Source organism: Orcinus orca, chromosome 2, assembly GCF_937001465.1.
Source record: "Orcinus orca chromosome 2, mOrcOrc1.1, whole genome shotgun sequence".
NCBI lineage: Eukaryota > Metazoa > Chordata > Mammalia > Artiodactyla > Delphinidae > Orcinus > Orcinus orca.
This window is the reverse complement of record NC_064560.1, coordinates 193,113,200-193,130,202: the sequence shown is the minus strand read 5'-3', so window position 1 is coordinate 193,130,202 and position 17,003 is coordinate 193,113,200. Positions and strand designations below refer to the sequence as shown.

General features: G+C 41.8%; 1 long non-coding RNA gene across 2 annotated transcripts in view; it reads left to right on the top strand.

Annotated features, from left to right (window-relative positions):
• The window catches only part of LOC117199611 (uncharacterized), a 69,320-nt gene extending 55,770 nt beyond the window's left edge, over positions 1 to 13,550 (top strand). For both annotated transcript variants that reach the window (XR_007475297.1, XR_007475296.1), the window contains exon 4: positions 5,785 to 13,550. This is a non-coding gene — a long non-coding RNA (uncharacterized LOC117199611). The remainder of the gene's footprint in view (positions 1 to 5,784) is intronic.
• The last annotated feature ends 3,453 nt before the right edge of the window (positions 13,551 to 17,003 follow it).

The following is a 17,003-nucleotide window of genomic DNA, read 5'->3' as shown; positions in this document are numbered from 1 at the left end:
CTGGTCAAAAGGGACGATTCTTGGGCGTCAATACCGCATTCCCCCCAAAGACATGAGTCAATGACCCAGAATCTCACGCCAGCCTTCCCCCAGCCACACCCCTCCCACACGCACAAGGGCTCTTATTTAGAGACAATAGGGTCACAGTAGGAGTTTGTGGCACAGTCATAAAAAGTCTGGGTCTCCACATCCCTACACAACTCTAGCCAGCTGGGAACTGGGAGCTTAATATGCTAATATTGCATCCGTATCCTTCTACTTATGGGGCTGCTTTATAGAGTGGTACAGATGGCGCCCTGCCCAAGGGGGTCTAGTCAAAGGGGTGAGCAGACTTCTCCTTCTATTCCCCAAGCCATGCCCTCTGGCCTGGGCCCACTGCTGGAAGAAGCTCTGTCTTTTTTTTTTTTTTTTTTTTTTACAATGTGTGTTAGAGTCAAGTATACAGTAAAGTGATTCTGTTATACATATATATATATATTCTTTTTCAGATTCTTTTCCATTATAGTTACTACAAGATATTGAATATGGTTTCCTGTACTATACAGTAGGTCCTTGTTGTTGTTTATCTATTATATATATATATATAGTGTATATCTATTAATCCCAAACTCCTAATTTATCCCTCCTCCTCTCCCCTTTCCCCTTTGGCAAACATAAATTTTCTATGTCTGTGAGTCTGTTTTTATTTTGTAAATAAGTTCGTTTGTATCATTTTTATTAGTTTCCACCTGACAGTGATATCCTACGATATTTATCTTTCTCTGTCTGACTTACTTATCATGATAATCTCTAGGTCCATCTATGCAAATGGTATTATTTCATTCTTTTTATGGCTGAGTAATATTCCATTGTATATATATACCACATCTTCTTTATCCATTCGTCTGCTGATGGACATTTAGGTTGCTTTCATATCTTGGCTTGTAAATAGTGCTGCTATGAACATTGGGGTGCATGTATCTTTTTGAACTAGAGTTTTCATCTTTTCTGGCTATATGCCCAGGAATGGAATTGCTGGATCATATGGTAACTCTATTTTTAGTTTTTTAAGAAACCTCTGTAATGTTCTCCACAGTAGCTGCGCCAATTTATATTCCCACCAATATCGTAGGAGGGTTCCCTTTTCTCCACACCCTCTTCCAGAAGCTCTTTTTTTCATACTTCTTTTCTCCCCCTATTTTTACCATTCAGTTCTTATATTCTATATTCAAATTTATTGTTTTATTTTTATATTGTTTAGGCACACTATGTATGCAGTTCTTTTTGAATTTAGATAAAACTTAGACAGTGAAGTGTGCAGATCTTAAATGTCCAGTGTGATGGGTTTTGACAAATGTTAATGCCCATGGAACCAACTCCCAATCAAGAAAATACATATGTCCATTTCCACAGAAAATTCCCTCATGGCCCCTGCTAGTCAATCTCTGCTTCCCAAAGGCGACCACTGTTTGGATTTATATCACCACAGAACACAATTGTTTGGCCTGTTCACAACTTCTTATAAAAGGAATCCCATGTGGTCTTTTGTGCGTGGCTTCTTTTGTTCAGTATAACGTCTATGAGAATTGCACACATTGTTGTCTGTATTGGTGTCATTTTCTATTGCTGTGCTGCATTCCCTTGTTAGAATATTAAACTATTTATCCACTCACCTGTTGAGAGACATTTGATTTGTTTCCAATGTGGGGATATTTTAAATAAACCTACTGTAAATATTCTTGTATAGGAGTTTTTGTGGGCATATGCTTTCATTCTTTTCCTTGGGTAAATATCTAGGGTCAGAATTCTTGGTCATTCCATAGAAGTTGAACTTTATAAGAAACTGTATGAGTGTATACAGTGGTAGTTTATACCGTATGAGTGTATAAAGTATAAGTGTAAGCTCTATAAGAAGATGAGAGTTTCAGGTGTTCTATCTGCTCACCAACATTGGCCATTATTAGATTTTTAAGCTTTTAGCTTCTCAGGTGGTATGAAGTGGTGTCTCACTGTGGTTTTCATCTCATTTTCCTCGGGACTAATAACGTTGAAGACTTTGTCATGTGCTTATTGCTGTTTGTATATCTTGTTTTGTGAAATGTCTCTTTAAACCTTTTGCTCAATTTTTATTGTGTTGTTTGTCTTTTCGTAATTGAGGTGCAGGAGTTAAAAAATATGTCCTGGATACGAGCTGTTCTTCAGATATACGTTTCATAGGTATTTTCTCCCAGTCTTTGGCTTACTTATTCATTTTCTAAAATATAATACCTTTTGACCAGCAGATGGCTTTGATTTTGGTCAAGTCTAACTTTTCAAAAAATTTTTAGTGCTTATTGCTTTCTCTGTCCCATGTAGGAAACTTTTCCCTTCCGCAAACCATGAAGATATTTTCCTATATTTGTTTTTAGAATTTTTATTTCAGCCTTTATGTTTAGGCATACGATTCATCCTAAATTAATTTTGCTTAATGATCTCGGTTCATGTTTACCCCATGTCATTATATGTTCTACAATTTACTGAAAAGGCTTTTCTTTCCCCATTGGTTTGCTTTGGCACCTTATAAAAAATCAAATAACCTACCTAAGTGAGAATTTTTTTCTGGGCTCTATATTCTGTTCCACTGATCTATTTGTTGATCTTTATGTCAGTACCATATTGTCTTGATAAATGTAACTTTATGGTTAGTCTCAAGGTCTGAAGTTAGAAAGTGTTAAGTCCTTCAACCTTTTTGTTTCTTTTTAGAATTGCTTTGTATATTCTAGGTTCTTATCTTTCCATCCAAATTTCAGAAGTATACTGTCAATTTCTGGAATTAAAAAAAAAAAGACTGCTAGTAGTTAATTTGATTGGGATTGCATTAAATCCATACATCAATTAAAAGGGAATTGACATCTATAAAACATTCAGTCTTGAATCCATGAACATAGTATAGCTCTCTGTTTATTTATATCTTTTATTTCTCTCAACATTGTTTTCCAGTTATCAGTATATAGGTCCTGCATATATTTTTCACATTTATTCCCAGGTATTTAACAGTTTTTGATATTGTAAATGCCATTGCTATTTAAAATTTAAATTTCAAATTGTTTGCTGCTAACATATAAATATGATTGATTTTTATATATTAACCTAGTATTTTATGACCTTGCAAAATTCACTTATTAATTTAATAGTTATTTTGTAGCTTTTAAAGCATTTTATATGTAAACAATTATGTCACCTGCAAGAGTTTTATGCCTTCATTTCCTACCTTTATGGCTTTGATTTTTGTTGTCTATTTCCTGGCTAAAACCTAGTACAATATTGAATAGAAGTGATGAGAGCATGTATCCTTGCCTTGTTCCTGGTATTAAGGGAAAAGCATTACATACTTCATCATTAAGTATAATTCTAGCTGTAGCTTTTCCATAAATGCCCTTTCCTTCAATTTCTGTTTTTCCAAGACTTTTATTATAAATGAGTGTTGAATTTTCGCAAATGTAATTTTTTGTATCTATAAAAATTATCACGTGTTTTCCCTCTTTGTCTTTTTTTTTTTTTTTTTGCGGTACGCGGGTCTCTCACCGTTGTGGCCTCTCCCGTTGTGGAGCACAGGCTCGGGACGCGCAGGCTCAGCGGCCATGGCTCACGGGCCCAGCCGATCTGCGGCATGTGGGATCTTCCCGGACCGGGGCACGAACCCGTGTCCCCTGCATCGTCAGGCGGACTCTCGACCACTGTGCCACCAGGGAAGCCCTTTCCCTCTTTGTCTTAATATGACAACTTACATTGTTTGATTCTCAAAGCATCAGCCAAGTTTGCATTCCTGCAATGAAACCCATTTAGTCAGGATGCATTATTCCTTTTATTTAGTACTGGATTTTGTATGATAGTATTTTGTTAAGATTTTTCATGTTTATATTCATGAGGTGTATTTAATCTGTAATTTCTTTTTTATGTAATGTCTTTGTCAAGTTGTGGCTATAGGGTTATGCTGGCTGATTATTTCTGCAGAATAACCCTTCTTTCATCCTTGATATTAATAGTTTATTTATCTTTATTTTTTAACATCTTTATTGGAGTATAATTGCTTTACAGTGGTGTGTTAGTTTCCACTTTATAACAAAGTGAATCAGTTAAACATACACATATGTTCCCATATCTCTTCCCTCTTGCGTCTCCCTCCCTCCCACCCTCCTTATCCCACCCCTCTAGGTGGTCACAAACCACTGAGCTGATCTCCCTGTGCTATACCACTGCTTCCCACTAGCTATCTATTTTACGTTTGGTAGTGTATATATGTCCATGCCACTCTCTCACTTTGTCCCAGCTTACCTTTCCCCACCCGCATATCCTCAAGTCCATTCTCTAGTAGGTCTGTGTCTTTATTCCTGTCTTGCCCCTAGGTTCTTCATGACCATTTTGTTGTTGTTGTTGTTTGTTTGTTTTTGTTTTTTAGATTCCATATATATGTGTTAGCATACGGTATTTGTTTTTCTCTTTCTGACTTACTTCACTCTGTATGACAGATTCTAGGTCCATCCACCTCACTACAAATAACTCAATTTCGTTTCTTTTTATGGCTGAGTAATATTCCATTGTATATATGTGCCACATCTTCTTTATCCATTCATCTGTCGATTGACATGTAGGTTGCTTCCATGTCCTGGCTATTGTAAATAGTGATGCAGTGAACATTGTGGTACACGTATCTTTTTGAATTATGGTTTTCTCAGGGTATATGCCCAGTAGTGGGATTGCTGGGTCGTAGGGTAGTTCTATTTGTAATTTTTTAAGGAGCCTCCTTACTGTTCTCCATAGTGGCTGTATCAATTTACATTCCCACCAACAGTGCAGGAGGGTTCCCTTTTCTCCACACCCTCTCCAGCATTTGTTTGTAGATTTTTTGATGATGGCCATTCTGGCGGGTGTGAGGCGATACCTCACTGTGGTTTTGATTTGCATTTCTCTAATGACTAGTGATGTTGAGCATCTTTTCATGTATTTGTTGCCCATCTGTAAGTCTTCTTTGGAGAAATGTCTGTTTAGGTCTTCTGTCCATTTCTGGATTGGGTGTTTGTTTTTGTGATATTGAGCAGCATGTGCTGCTTGTATATTTTGGAGATTAATCCTTTGTCAGTTGCTTCATTTGCAAATATTTTCTCCCATTCTGAGGGTTGTCTTTTCGTTTTGTTTATCAGCTGTTGAGGGAAGGATATTGTAAGCAGCTCTTTGCAGGAAACCCCTTTTCTTGACAATTTAAGTAAAGCTACGCTGTAACTAACTTTTAAACCACGTGCCTCTATGCTCTACTCATCTTGGGCCCTAACACACCTTTCAAATCTATTTTTTTCTTTTCTTCTTTTTTTAAGTTTATTTTTTATTGAAGTATAGTTGAATTACAATATCGTGTTAATTATTGCTATACGGCAAAGTGACTCAGTTATACACATACATACATTCTTTTTCATATTCTTTTCCGTTATGGTTTATCACAGGATACTGAATATAGTTCCCTGTGCTATACAGTAGGACCTTGTTGTTTACACCTTTCAAATCTTTTTTTTTTTTTTTTTTGCGGTATGCGGGCCTCTCACTATTGTGGCCTCTCCCCTTGCAGAGCACAGGCTCCGGACGTGCAGGCTCAGCGGCCATGGCTCACGGGCCCAGCTGCTCCGCGGCATGTGGGATCTTCCCGGACCGGGGCACGAACCAGTGTCGCCTGCATCGGCAGGCGGATTCTCAACCACTGCGCCACCTGGGAAGCCCCTTTTCAAATCTTTTGATCACACAGTACCTTGCCTAACCTGTTGGTTTTTTCCATAGATCAAAGAAGTAGAAATGAAGAGCGAGTAATTAACAGATGACCAGATCTCTTCCCTAGCTTCCTCTTCAGTAATCTCATGAACAAACTGTGTGAACTAACTGTGTAAACAAGATAGCATCCAAAGAAGTCGACGAGTCTGCACACAGTGGGGGGATGGCTATGAGTCTCATCTCCATCTCAATGAAATTACTTCCCCCTTTCCTTTTAAAACTTTCATGGCCGAACAGAATCTCGGGAGTCGGTTTTCAGGGAAACGGAGTACACCTTCTCCCGGCTTTCTGATTAAAAGCAGTGTTTTCTTTTCTACCAAAACCTGCCTCTCGAGTATTGATTTTCGAGTGGCGAGCAAAAGACCTAAGTTTGGTAACAGATTTTTCGCCTTTTTTAGATTACAGCCAGAGTTCCCTTCCCAAAACATGCTTTAAATCACAATACCCTTCTATTCAAAAACTGGCAAAGGGTGCCCAGAGTGTGCAGCTAGGCCAAACCCAATAGCATGGCTTTCCAGGCCCTCCAGGCTCCATCCCTGCTTGCTTCTCCAGCCTCACCTTTCACCTTGCAGCGTGATCAGGGTGTTCATGAAGGGTCTTGTGCATGAATGAACATGCGGAGGAGCATGGCAAGTGTCAGAGAGCAGAACTTACTCTCTCAGGCTGCCCTGGAGCGTGACAAGCCACACCTCAGCCATCCCAAGAGCTTCAGTTGTGTTGGCCCTTTGAAAGCACCTCACTATAACAGCAGCTTAAGAGCATCACTTAGCAACTGGTAGTTTTCAACAGGTAAAAACATGCTCGTGGTGTGTGTCAACCTTTGGTTTCTGGTTATTTGCCAAGCTGAAATAGGCAGTGAAAAGGAAGCAATGTAACACCATGATATCCCATAGAACATGGGCTACTCTCCAGTTTCTGAAGAGGAATTTGAGATTTTCTTTATACAAGTGATACAAGTTGCAGAACAGGTGAGTGGATACAGGAGAGACCTCTTTGAAGACCAGTAAAGTGGCCGTCCACAGTTAAGTAGAGTTGATTTCTTCTGGCATTGCCAAACTTTGGAGTTTCTCCTGTAGGGCCTCCAGACTCCAGCCCTTGGGCACTTGTTCCGGCAGCTCCTTCAGTGGAGGATGCCCTGTCCCTTCTTCCTCACCTTTTGGAATTGAGCTCATCAGTCAAAGCCCTGCTTCAATGCCTCCTCCTCCATAAAGCCTTCCTTGATTTTCTTCTCAGAGTTGCTTCCCCTGCCCCAGGAGAGTTTGCTCATATCCTATTTTAGTGTAAAGTAATGGAAGTAAACAGAGGCTTGGATACAGACTCAAGTTTTTGTCCTGGGTCTGCCACATGTTCGCTTTAAGACGCTGGCCCAATTACCTAACATTTCTAAGCCTCTGTTTTTCTCATCTGTAAAGTGAATAATTGGAACTTCCTCATAAGTTGTTGTAGGATTAAATGAGGTTATACCTGTAAAGTACCGCAGCACTAACATGTAACAGGCACTCAGCTTATGTGAGGTATGTTGATGATAGGGTGACGATGATCTTGATTACCTGGTTGATTCTGTCTTGAATTACAGGTTCTTTTCACCTGTCTCCTCTACTGAACTATAACCTCCTAGAAGAAGGAAATGTTGTTTTGTTTTCTGTATCTCAAACATCTATTGTACCCCTAGACCCTAGTAAGCACTCAGCAAATGTCTTTTTAAAATGCAAAATGAGATGAAGCAGACCCTAAAACTGAAACATGAAAACACATTTCTAGCTCAATATTTGGAAAGGACCCACAATTTCTGGACTCAGCCAGAAGGGTAATGATTCTATCAGAGAAACATTTTTGCAGATTTGTTGAATGTTTTTGCCTGAGCTGCAGCGTGCCAGGGGAAACGTGAGGTCAGACGTACTTCTGACTTGTATTTTGGAATTCTTGTTGGCATTTTGCCCTTGTTGAGTTCCTGTGGTTGTAGCTACAGGATGCAGGGTGGGGTCACCTGGGAGTCGTTAACCCTGTTTTGGAAGCTGGCACTGCCCTGCTTGTTAAACACTTCCCTCCTCCACACACTAGGTGATGGGCAGGGAAGGGACCGAGGGATGGTCCAAGGCCAATCTCACACACCACCCGTTAATGTATTGGTCCAGGGGGAACGGGCTGGCATGTGTTTTCCCATTCTTGGCACACAGAAGTGTTTGTTCTGCCATGTCCAGGACAGCTGCAGGCCTTAAACAATGGTGTATGATATATTTGGTAAAGTCTATTTGAGTTCCAAAGGGTTGCTAAGCATATTAAGTAGCTATCCTCCCTTTTCAAACCCAACCAGTGGTTCCGCATTTATCCAGGAGGAATTTCACTTCGTTTCGTGATTTTTTCAAGGTGTGTTTTACCTCTCCCTTCAATCTCCCTAGCCTGTGGGAAATGATCACTGTGCCTCTCAACCTTCTAGCCATGAGTGGTCAATGTTATGAATATCTTAAGAATTAAATTTTAAAAATCCATAGATTAAAATATTTAAAGATTAATCACAAATGAGTCTTAATTCATTCTGTAATAGAATCATAGTTCTTTTTGTTCTGATCCACCGTGTCGATGTCATGTCTAAACTGGCAAGATGTCCTACCTAAATGTACTGCAGGGTGTGGGTTAATCTTTGGGGAGAACTCTGTTACACCACAGTAGCAAAACATTGCTCCAAATCCCTGCGTAATATGCCCCCGTTTTGTCTGCATCATGGCTCTAAAAATAATCACGAACTAAACAAGTTCTTCCCTTGGAGAATGAGTCTTCAGTAGAAATCCAAACAGAGTCATGAAATACTTGTTTCCCCAGAATGAATCGGACACAGGCCAGGAGTTGGTAGACGCCCTGTCAAGCTATGAAATATATTTTGTATGGTTTTTTTTTTTAAACAAAATTGCTTGTAATTTGTATGTTATTTCGTAGTGTTTTCCTTGCACTTACAAGCTATTATGAGTATTTTCTTATGTCATCAAAGAGTTTCCTCCACCATCCTTTTTAATGGTTGCAGAGTATTTCATTGAATGATTGTCCCATAGTTTATTTCCCTAAAATATTATTGTTGGATGCTTGGAATAATTATATCTTAAGATAATTTATTAATTCATTTGTCAAATATCCAGCAGGCACCAAACACATGCCAGGCCTTCTAGGGATAAATAAGACACAGTCCTGGTCCTTAAGAAGCTCCCATTCTGGGGGAAAGATCTTATGATAAACTGTGCTAGAGGAAGAATTCTAGTCACAGAATAATGGACGTGGCACAGGCCACAGGCCAGACTTCTCTAATGGGTGGGGACTGTCCCTAAAGCCTGCTAACCTCTCTCACTCCAAAGTGCTCGGGCCCTGAGCTCCACCTCTCAGAGGTGGGAGGCTTACCTTGGGCCAGGTGCCAGCAGTCTCCTCTCCTTTCCACCTTCTGCTAGGAGAATGGGTATCAACCCTTCTGCATTCTAGTCTCAGCTGGTAGATTTTTGAAAAAGCCAATGCCCAGGCTGAGCAATAATAACGAGGAATGGGGCTTGAGTGGTGGTGTGCTGATAAATATTGAACCATCATCTCTCAAAAAAGTATGCATGTTTATACATAAAGTATGCTTATTATAAATTTTACCGGTAAAAAGGTGTTTAGGACACAACTTACAAATAATTTAAAACATGCAACACTCCTTCTTGTAAATTCCATACTAACAGTTGATTCTTACAGAAAGATCTTGCCAAACCAGAGTCAACCTCTGGTTTGCGAATGACAAAGGAATAGAGTTTTCCCATGAACATTGGTTTATATTTTCATTTATGTTCATGTAAGAGCAGCTTCTGGCAGGAAAGAGCTCTCTGCAGGAGGCACCCTTCTGTCTTAACCTTAAACCAGGCACCCCCATGCTCTACTCATCTCCAGCCCAAGCACACCTTTCCATTCTTTTAGCCACACAATACTTTGCCTAACTTTTCAGTTCTTTCCATAGATCAAAGAAGTAGAAATGAAGAATAAGTAATTAACTGAGGACCAGATATCTTTCCTAGCTTCCCCTTCAGTAATCTCACGAACAGACTGTGTGAACAAGACAGCATCTAAAGAAAGATCACAAGTCAACAAGCCCGCACGTACGCCTGCACGCAGCGGGGGCTGGCGACAACTCTGACCCCTCATCTCAATGATTAACTGAGATTGCTTCTCTTTTTCCCCTTAAAAACTTGCATGGCCGAGCAGATTCTTCACAGGTGGTTGATCCATCATCTCCCCAGATTGCCAGCATTCTGATTAAAGGCACCTTTCCTTTGCTACCAACATTTGTGAGTACTGATTTTGTAGGTGGTGAGCAGCAACACCCAATTCGTTCAATAACATTAATAAGTAAGATGAGGGGCTTCCCTGGTGGCGCAGTGGTTGAGAGTCCGCCTGCCAATGCAGGGGACATGGGTTCGAGCCCTGGTCTGGGAAGATCCCACATGCCGTGGAGCAACTAGGCCCGTGAGCCACAACTACTGAGCCTGCACGTCTGGAGGCTGTGCTCCACAACAGGAGAGGCCGCGATAGTGAGAGGCCCGCGCACCGCGATGAAGAGTGGCTCCCGCTCGCCGCAACTAGAGAAAGCCCTCGCACAGAGACGAAGACCCAACACAGCCAAAATTAAATAAATAAATAAATTAAATTAAAAAAATAATAAGTACGAAGAAAGTGAACCAACCAAAAAGTGTGACACGAGCAACTTCTGCTGGATTGGATGATGGTTTTTGAATACTGGAAGAATATTTTCTCCCCTTTTTTGGGTATGATTCATAATATGACAGCTACAAAAAATGGTACTTTTTGTAGTTTAATCTGCACTATTTACATTTTCTCCATCAATTTCTTGAGTGTAGGAGTTCAGTGTAAAAACAAATCAAGCACTGATTTGTAGTACTTGCTGATTCCTATGGTGTAGATTCTCCCGTGGCCAATTGCGAACCACTGATGTGACATCACGACGTGCAGAGCTGGAAGGAGGTGTGCAGCAATGCCTCATTGTATAGAATTTCCATGGCAATGATAAAAGAGACCGAAGGGCCTCAGAAACATAGGTAATAGTAAAATGTAGTAAAGTAATTAGGAAATCATGGCTTTTGAGTATTTTCTACCATTAAAAAATGTAATTTACTTAATTATAAGCTTATATAGCTTAATGTTTGATTATATCCTGCAACACTTGTGAAAATTTAATAACCAGCTGTCATAGGCCAGTAAAAGCTAGTCATCATGTACCACTGGGTGGAAGCCCAGGCAGAGGGATTTTTCCTAAGCTTCCCAAGTGATTTTGATATCTAGCCATGGTTGAGAACCACTACCCAGGGCAGATGTCTTCAAACTTTTTTGCTGGTTGTTGGGAAGGGGAAATTTTCCCCATTACCTCCCTTGAGTTCTTGTGGCTGGACTAATAATAAAACTGACCACAGTCAGATTAACAGGAGAAAACGAAATAAATTTTAATTTGTGCACATGGAGGTCTCACAGAAATGGTACCTAAGAAGTGGCCAAAGCTTTTATACTTTTTTAGACAAAGAAACAATAAATGTGTGAGGAATTGACAAGACAAAGAATCTCAGGCTTCCGCTGCTTAATTAGTGATGAATCTAAACAGAGTTTAGTCTTGGGGGAGTCAATGAAAGAGGTAACAAGGTTTGTTTATACCGGCTTCTCAGCTCCAAATTTCCTGTCTCTGTTGATAAGGGTGCAGGTGACGTAATTCTCTCTGAGCATGGGCATCAAGTGCTAGAAAAAGCCTTCTGAGTTACCATTATGATTATCACCAGTTCACAATTGATTCAGGAACAGAACATTTTGGCAAATTACTTAGTTATTAAACAAAAAAGTAAAATGTTCTTGGAAATGCATCTCCATGTATAGAGATGTATAGAGATTTTTCTCTCTGTTAGTTCATGCTCACGAGTGTTTATTATTACAAGAATGCAGCAGGGGCCAGCATCAGTTCTATTTCTATTTTCCACTTTTATAGATGTAAGTTCTGAGAAGGCTTTCTCACATAAACAAGTAGGTGGGAATAGGAGAGGGTTTGCTTCAGACTTTACCCAATTCTTCGATTTGTTAAAGAGAAAAGCCACAGGCCCCAAATGGCCACTTGTTCTAAAGCCCATGATACTGATGCTGAAAACTCAACCCCTATGCACCAGTGCCAAAGCAAATCTTGGAGACAAAGTTGTGGGTGAAGTAGAAAAGAATAGCCTTATTGCTTTGCAGGCAAAGGGAGACACGGTGGGCTCATATCCCTCAAAACGGTGTGTCCCAACCCAGGGGGATTTGGTGAGGAGTTTTATAGCAATGGTTCAAGGGTGGAGTTGCTGTTAAGGACCGGGGTGTGTGCAGGGCCTGCACTCCTTTAATCTGGGCTAACATGGTCTCCTGATGAGCTTCTCTGGTTCTCCAGAAATGAAGAATGCTTTATCAAGTGGTTAAAATCTTCCATTTGCTGGGGGTTTTAGTTCTGTAGATGAGCTCAAAGATACTGTTATATGTATCCCCTGAGGCAGGACCAGGGCCTGCCCCAAGGCTGCATTATTGTTTCCTGACTGCTCCTGCATTGTCTCTGCATAACCTCCCTTCCCTGACTAGCAACTGTATGAACCTGCCCTTTGGAACTCAGGGAAGGTCAAGAGATGGGGGGACACAGAAAGGCTTTTGTGCCCAGGAGCCCCATAGTGTCTGCTCAGTTTCAATACCAAACCCGAATTTAATACCTGACCTAATTGCAGTTTCAACCTTCTCCTAGAAGGTAGTCTTAATTGGCCAGTCCAGAATTTTCTGGTCAGCTCTGATGAAGTTATCTGTCACAGGAGCCCTCTCTATCTCCCAACGGAAGAAGAGGTAATCTGCATGGTAGACCCTCACCCTTCCCCCAAAAGAAAGTGACCAGGTCTGAGACAATCTTTTCTTTTGTTAATAACTTCTTTGCCCCGTTCATCTTCTATGCAAACCCTCCATTCTGTACAGCTCCTGAAACACCTCTCCGGTTGCTAGGTAGGATGTTCCCTGATCTGTGAATCACTGAATAAAGCCAAATAGAGCCAATTTACTTGGTTGAATTTTTGGTTTTTAACAGATTGTTTTCCAAGTTGTGTGCCAAAATTCCCATAATTATCTCTCATCAAAAATGACTTTTAATACTCTATCAGAACAGTTAGGTCCATCTTCAATTTAGTTGGAAGAATGGAAACCCTCTGACTAACACAAAGGGTATTTAGACGTGGGTATTTCTAACTGTCCCTTTGTTTCGCATTCTGAGGTCTTTTACACCCCAAGTGTTGACTGAAAAAAAAAAAGCACAACCTAAAAGTTGAGCATTATGCTTCACTTGGCAGACAAAATTGAGGACATGAGCCCGGGACACAGCCTCTCAGATAGCTCTGAGGGACTGCTCTGAAGAGGTCAGCGGGGAGCCAGGATAGGTAGGAGTTTTTGCTGCAAAGACCAGGCAGTCAGAACATCAAACGATTACTGTTAATTAAAGAAAACCAGATATCTCAAGTTAAGCAATTTAGCGCTTTTCTTTGTATGGGAAGTTGCAAGGGTCTGGGCTCATTGAAAGCATTCCCTTGAAATGTACCCCAGCTCTCTGGGGCCAGCATCCTGTGCTTTCTCATCCCAAGTCTCTAGTCAGGGTGCACCGTTGGAGAGTGGCTGCAGTGGCTGACTGCTAGGTGGTGGGCATCCTGTTTCCATCCTGAGTTTCCTCAGGGCTCGCCGTGGGGGGTGGCTGTAAAGAGATGGCTTGATGGCGACATCTTTGTTCATGGATACGGCAGGCGACAATTTTTCATTGACACAAGGAATTCACCACAGAAAAGGGGTGAGAGGTCTGCCTGCCCTCGGTGAGGTGGGAGAAGGCTGGAGGAGAGAGGAGAAAGCTGCCTGCCTCTTGGACTGCAGGCTGGGCTCTGGGGCAGATGGGCTTTAAGTAAGAGTCAGCTGGAAATGGAGGAGCTGGAGGTTCATTCCCATAAATGACGCGCGTCTCAATATCCTTTTGGTGAGTCTTCCTGTGCCGCGAGGAGCATGTGTGGCCCTGTTTGAAGACCATTGCTCTAGACTCTCCTAAAGAAACTGGGGGAGGCCCCCTGGAGCTCCCCAAACCCAGCCACAGCTGCGCCCTGTGGTGCCAAGGATCCAGTGGTACCTGCAGCTGGGGAGGGGATGGGTTGGCTGACGTTGCAGCATCTTCTGGGAGGACATTAGAGCTACAGCTCTGCCCCGGTGACCATGGCTTCCTGGACCATTTTCCATGGAAGGCAAGAAAACTCTGCTTCTAGCAGGAGCCGGAGCCATCAGGTCCCTGCGCCTCAGTTTTCCAATTTGAAAATGGAATTTGCAACACCAGCTTCCCAGAGTTGTCGTGGGATGAAATGAGGCAAAGAATAACTAATGCTTTGGAAGCATCAGGCATGAAACAGCTTAGGGAAGCGGTTCTCCCCTGGACAGAGCCCAGGAGCAGTGAGGATCCAGGGTCAGTGGGGGAAGAGACTCCACAGTTGTAGGAACTTGCTCTGCACTCTTCAGAAAAATTACCCCAAACTTGAAAGTAAGGTAAGTTGTGGGGTTCGGCAGGTCTTTTCAACATCCTCCTGGGGCCTCGATTAATAGGCTCGCCCAAGAAGAGCATACCTGTCTTCGACTTGACTAGCGCGTGTACCGTTTGTGAAGTTACACACAGGTTTGTAGATTTCTGTCTGGCAGAAATGCCAATTTTTTGGTTCAGTAGAAAAGATAACTCCAAAGATTATGCCTTTATTGACATGGATCAGTTTTGTATTTAATCCAGCAATTTTATTCTTATTCTAACTTAAATATATATTATATATATATATATATATATATTTATATATATTTATATATATTTAAATTAGCCAGTCCCTCAAATGCTCCTTGAATCTGTTCTATTACTTTAGTGGTTACCTCATTAATGAGTTGAACATTTCACATGTTCATTCTATATATTTTTTCATTCTACATGAGAATCATGTTTTAAACTTCTTGACGGTTACACTTAGTGCTCAGGACTGGTTATATATATAGATCATTTATATATATAATTTCTTTGGATCTTGTTTAATTCTCTTGATAATCTTGGAAATAGACATTATCATCCCCATTCTACAGTTGAAGAAATGGAGGCTTGCAGAGGCAATGGTGCTTGACCAAGCTGTCCCAGATGGTGAGAAGTAAAGGATGGATAGTGTGAGGGGGATGTGAAAACTAAACTTTTAAGGTCTTGGGGTCCTTTATTTACTTTTGGCTGAAAACAGGTGAATTTTTAATGCCAAACTCATGTCCCTCCCCCTCCACCCTACCATCCCCCCAGCCTGCCAGGCCCCAGGCTGTGTGAACTTGCCCTTCTCTGAGCTCCTCTGATTCTAGCTGTGGGATTAGTCCACCTACAGTCCTGCAAACTCTATTCCTCAGACCAGACCAGTGACGCAGTGGCCCCTGAGGTTGACTCGCTGGCTCCAGAGCCCCCTTGAGTCCAATTCCTAGGGGCTGAGCCTTTAGGTGCATCAAATTACCTAGGAGGAGGTGAGGACCCCCTCTATGAGGTCCACCCCAATCCAGAATCCCCTCGCCTCCAACATCACAGGTGGCTGCCTGGCCTGGCAGGGAGGACTGAGCTCCTGAGCAGTGAGGGCTCCCTAGCCCGCCCGTAGCCACTGCTCCCACTAGGGGGGCCCATCAGCCCTAGGGACCAGGGGCAACCAGAGCCCCTGATGGCATGTGTGGTAGAAATCTCCCTTTCCAGCCAGGGATCGAGGTGTGTGTGTGTGTGTGTGTGTGTGTGTGTGTGTGTGTGTGTGTGTGTTCATTTTTGACCAGTGATTAAGTGGAAACAAGTTGACAACCCACAGAATTTCCCTTCCCAGCCCTCACTTTCCAGGTTTACTTTTAGACCATTGTCCTGGTTACAGAAGACCCGAGAAGGATCCAGTAGTAGCTGAGAAAGAAGAACATTCAGCGTGTGGTCTCAGGACTGGTTAGGGTTTAAGAAGTAGAAAAGGTCTAATGCCTTAATCATGATGATGAGATGCTCTAACCAGCAAGATTACTTTGACAATGAAATTCATATCAAGAATAATTACAAAACTCTGATCCCTACAGAATGTTATTAAATAATTAAAAAATTTTAAATGGGATTGTATGAAATTTTAGATCCTGTCACCTGCTCTTTGCACTCAATAACAAAGTATAAATATCATTTCGTTTGATCACATTCCCTCATCTATTCATGCTGCATAACGTTCCATTGTTTGCATGGTCCACAATTTATGTAATAAATCCCTATTGATGGGCATCAAGGTGGCTTCCAGTGCTTTCCCCTCACTCCTTCTGCCTCCTGACTGCCCCTGGGGCTTCCCCCCGTGACCCTACATGGCAGGACATGCCCCTTCCTCTTGTAAGTAATAAACTCTTCTTTCAAGGCTGTTGTCTTACCACACCTGATTAAAACAAAATCCTGGGTACATTTTAAAACAACAAGGAGGCCAACTGGGCTCTGGTTAAGGACATGGGCCGCCCACCCTAGCTTTTCCTCCTGGGCCTTCTGTCTGTTCCACCCATTCCCAGACATCTGCCTTTCTCTGCTGGACTGTCCAGTCTCCTCCCTGTTGGCCTGGCCAGTTCCCCCAAGTCTGTCAAAGTCTAGACTATGATGCTTTGGGCTACATTTGTTCAGTTTCCAAAACACTGCTTCTGGGTGCCCTGGGATGCTTACTCTGTTGGTACTCACTTCCCATCTCTGAGAGTTTTACACAAAAACTCAGAGAAGGAGAACAATGGCGGTCCTCTTTAAGGCAGTAGGGAGCCTGAGTGGACTGCGCTGTCTGGAAGGAGCAGAAAAAGTTCAGTTGCAAGGGAAGTATCTTTCAGGAAGCTGACTTATTGCAAGGTTCCATAGAGGACTTCCTTCCAACAGAGATTTCAGACGTTGAGAACACCAGACAGTGCATGGTTTCCTAAATTCGAATGTCAAAGTGCTTCCATGAGGCTTTATTTTGAAATCAATAGCCTCCGTATCCTTTTGAGAATTTCTTGAGAGAAATTCTTTTTGTGAAATCTAGAGGGGGGAAAAAAAGTGCCAGGAAAAAAATGAAAACTCAAGATGCAAAAAGATTCAGGGTTTTTCCTCAAGGAAAAAAACAGACGGTCCTCGAGTTGAGTTTCAACGGCTCCAAAAGCCTTGT